Here is a 4,132-nt window from a genome sequence, read left to right as displayed (position 1 = left end):
CCCCAGGATTGAAATGGCTAACACGGGGGTGCATAGTTTTAAGGTGCTTGGAAGAAGGTACAACGGGAATATTGGACAGAGTAATGGATGTGTGGAATACACTGCCAGCGAAGGTGGTAGAGGCGGATACAATAGGATCTTTTAAGAGACTCTTTGATAGGTATATGGAGCTCAGGAAAATAGAGGGCTATGCGGTAGTTAAATTCTCGGCAACTTCTGGAGTAGGTTTCATGGTCGGCAAAACATTTTTGGCCGAAGGGCCTGTAATGTGCCCGAGACTTTCGATACTTATATATGTTTCTGTCAAAATTCTGTCATTCTTTCAAGATTTGTAAGAAAATTGCTGGTATCTATTAATGCACCATGAAGGAAACTAAGGTTTCATACCAATACCAATGAAAGTTATCAGTTCCAGAAAATTTCAATTTGTTGCTATTTCTTATAATCACATTTAGCAAATCGATTGTAACTTTAGGTATCACAATTTTCCACCCGAAGAAGAAGAAAAGTTGTATACCTTTGAACCTCAAGTTTTACCCTCTTGAGATGAAAACGAAGAACAATTAGGCGGTTGATCGATCAACCTTGCTTTTGTCAGATAAAAGTTGCTTTTGTCAGTCGAAATATGAAATTCAAAAGTGAAGAGGTTATGTTGCAAATTTCTAAAACTTAGGGTAGGCTATTTCTGTAGTATTGCATACAATTCTGGTCGCCCTACTGTAAGAAGGATGTTGAAGCTATGAAGAGGGTTCAGAGGAGGTTTACCTGGATTAGAGGGCATGTGCGTTTATGAAAGGTTGTATTAACATGGTTTGTTTTCTCTGGAGCACCGGGAAGTGAGGGGAGATCTAGCAGAGGTTTAGCAGGTTTGAGAGAAAGTGATAGAGTAGACAGGGAGTGTCGGTTTCCCAGGATTGAAGTAACTAATACCGGACGCCATGCATTGAAGATGAGAGGAGGTGGATTCTAGTGAGATGACAAGGTCAAGCTTTTTAAATCTGAGTGCTGGGTGCCTGGAGTGCACTGCCCGGTACGGTGGTAAAAAGAAAAAACATTAGCGGCTTTAAAGAGATCAGAATCAGAACAAAAAAAGAATCAGGGTTATTATCACCGGAATGTGTTGTGAAATTTTGTAACTTAGCAGCAGCATTTCAAAGCAACACATAATATAGAAGAAGAAGTTGATAATTAATCAATCAATCAATCAATCATTTACAGGATATGTATGTCAAATTGATTAAAAATCGTGGGAAAAAAACAGAAATAATATATATTTAAAAAGTGAGGTAGTGTTCACGGGTTCAATGTCCATTTAGAAATCGATGGCAGAGGGGAAGAAGCGTTACTGAATCGCTGAGTGTGCGCCCTCAGGCTTCTGTACCTGCTGTCTGACGGTAACAGAGAGAAAGGGGCCTGCCCTGGGTGCTGGTGGTCCTTAATAGTGGACGCTACCTTTCTGAGACACCGCTCCCTGAAGATGTACCGGGTAATTTGCAGGCTGGTACCCAAAATGGAGCTGACTAGATTTACAACCTTCTGCAGCTTCTTTCTGCTCGGTGCAATAGCCCCTCCCCGCCCCCTCCACACAATACAGTGATGCAGCACGATCTCCAATGCACATCTCTGGAGGTTTTTGAGTTATTGGTTGACGTACCAAATCTCTTCAAACTCCCGATGAAGTTTAGTCGTTTTCTCGCCTTCTTTACAACTGCATCGATATGTTGTGACCAGCTTAAGTCCTCAGGGATCTTGACATCCATGACCTTGAAACTGCTCACCGTCTTCACTTCTGATCCCTCTGAGCACTGGTATGTGTTACTTCGTCTTATCCTTCCTGAAGTCCTCAATCAGTTCTTCCGTCTTACTAACGTTCACCGCAAGGTTGTTGTTGCGACACCACTCCACCAGTTGGCATATTTCGTTCCTGTACGTCCTCTCGTCTCCATCTGAGATTCTACAAACAATGCTTGCATCATCAACAGATTTATAGGTGGTATTTGATATGCACGTTTGATGATTCGATATGCACATGGATGTAAGGAAATCGAGGGATGTGGGAAAGAGGGATTCGAGTTTGAATGTTTTTGACTTGTTTTTTACTTAGTACGGTAATCCATTGTGGGCCAAACGGCCTTTCACGTATATTTCAATGCTGTATGATCTATGATATATGAATTCCTTCTAATTTTCTTTCTAGATATTTAAAAGCACGTGTTTGCAGCGCTGGGCTCTAGTGGCGCAATCGGTTAGCGTGCGGTACTTATATGGCAGTACACGGCGGAGAAATGCCGAGGCTGTGAGTTCGAGCCTCACCTAGAGCACTTGTGATTTTAATGCTTGCAACGCCCAGGTGACTGGGCGTTTCTCAAGCTGAGCATTCAACTGATATGTTACATTTAATTGTGTGCCTTCAAGACACCCTGCTTATTATTTGTATGTAACTTCGAGGCGATGCGCCTTTGATTTTGATCTGAGCAAAGAGAGCGTGAGCTTACAAGCGCTGCAGGAGACCTTCCCTTATTCACTAAAAGGCATGTGCCCGCGGGGCTACAAGCATTCTCCCTGTTTGGTTCTTTCGTTCAACACGCGTAGCCTCACTTCCCTTTGCTGAACGTGTCTGAACAGGTGGTTTCTTTGTTGAATCAAGGCATCACGTGTCCCCCACATTCCAGTCTTCTCAATCCAATTAACTAAAAGCTGAAGCAACGAACCAGACCTTTCCTGAAGCCATGTTTCAAAAACACTCTAACTGCACCTCAAGCAACACACATGAAAGTTGCTGGTGAACGCAGCAGGCCAGGCAGCATCTCTAGGAAGGGGTACAGTCGACGTTTCAGGCCGAGACCCTTCGTCAGGAATAACAGTTAGTCCTGACGAAGGGTCTCGGCCTGAAACGTCGACTGTACCCCTTCCTAGAGATGCTGCCTGGCCTGCTGCGTTCACCAGCAACTTTCATGTGTGTTGCTTGAATTTCCAGCATCTGCAGAATTCCTGCTAATTGCACCTCACCTTGGTTCATTGTGCTAACGATTAAACTCAATGTTTACTTGCATCGGCGAATTGTTTCAGGCACAGGCGAACAAAAAAGATATTATAAACACAAAGTACTCTGCAGATGTCGGGGTCAAAGCAACACGCACAACACGCTGGAGGAACTCAGCAAGTCGGGCAGCATCCGTGGAACGAACGGTCAACGTTTCGGGTCTGACGAAGGGTCTCGGCCCGAAACGTTGACTGTTCGTTTCCACCGATGCTGCCCGACCGGCTGAGTTCCTCCAGCGTGTTGTGAGTGTGCAAAAGAGATATTAATCGTAGCCTCAATGACCGTAAATGGTATCAAGATACTGACATCTCAAACCTCTCTATCAAAATTAAGATGCATTAATTCAAGAAAGAACTATATATTAATTTGCACATGTCCCGTGTTCACCAATCCTCTGTTAAAGAGAGGACAACACCCCCGATTCTACTGACGTGCTGAGATTTCGTTTCCAATGGTATGATCCTTCCGGCTCGAATGTGTTCCCTCCACTGCGACCTTTGATGCGATCGACTTGGCACTCCGTTCCTGAAGGCTGTTGTAACCAATATAATTCACGATCACAATAGGTCGTTTAATTGGCCGTTGATGTCCGGGTCTGCTTGCGATCCGACGGATCGGATTGGAACATGAGCATTATTGAAATATCAGTGTGATGGCTTGTCTGGTGTGAGGGTGGACTCGGTGGATGTATCTGACGTGATCCATTACTCTACAGCTGGCATCATCCCACAAGTAATTCTGGCTGCTAACACTTCCTGCTGTCCATAAATGTATCGGCACATGGTTCAGTCACTGACTTTAATTAATTTATAATCCGCGGTGAAGAGAACGGACGAGACAGACTGCGGTGAGAAATTTGAAAGGCGCCGTTCAATTTAGCTCGTGGGCTGCAGCGCCACCGTGTGGACACCGGTGGAAGCGAGAGTACCGAAGATGTTTTAATTTTTGCTTTACAAATGCAAGCAGTTCTGTTACCTGTTACATGTCGCACCTTGACCAACACTCCACAGAAGCGTACTGTATGCATGTCACTGTATATATGATATAAATTTAATACTTGTTGGAACGTGTGGTGGAGCATTTGAACAT

At 44.2% G+C, this 4,132-nt stretch overlaps 1 non-coding gene across 1 annotated transcript; it reads left to right on the top strand.

Moving 5' to 3' along the window:
• The first annotated feature begins 2,227 nt into the window (after positions 1 to 2,227).
• On the top strand, positions 2,228 to 2,321 carry trnai-uau (transfer RNA isoleucine (anticodon UAU)). Its single transcript has 2 exons — positions 2,228 to 2,265; positions 2,286 to 2,321. It is a non-coding gene; the product is annotated as a tRNA-Ile (tRNA).
• Positions 2,322 to 4,132: the final 1,811 nt, after the last annotated feature.

This window comes from Mobula birostris, chromosome 13 (genome assembly GCF_030028105.1).
Source record: "Mobula birostris isolate sMobBir1 chromosome 13, sMobBir1.hap1, whole genome shotgun sequence".
Taxonomy (NCBI): Eukaryota; Metazoa; Chordata; class Chondrichthyes; order Myliobatiformes; family Myliobatidae; genus Mobula; species Mobula birostris.
This window is presented reverse-complemented; position numbering and strand designations above follow the sequence as displayed.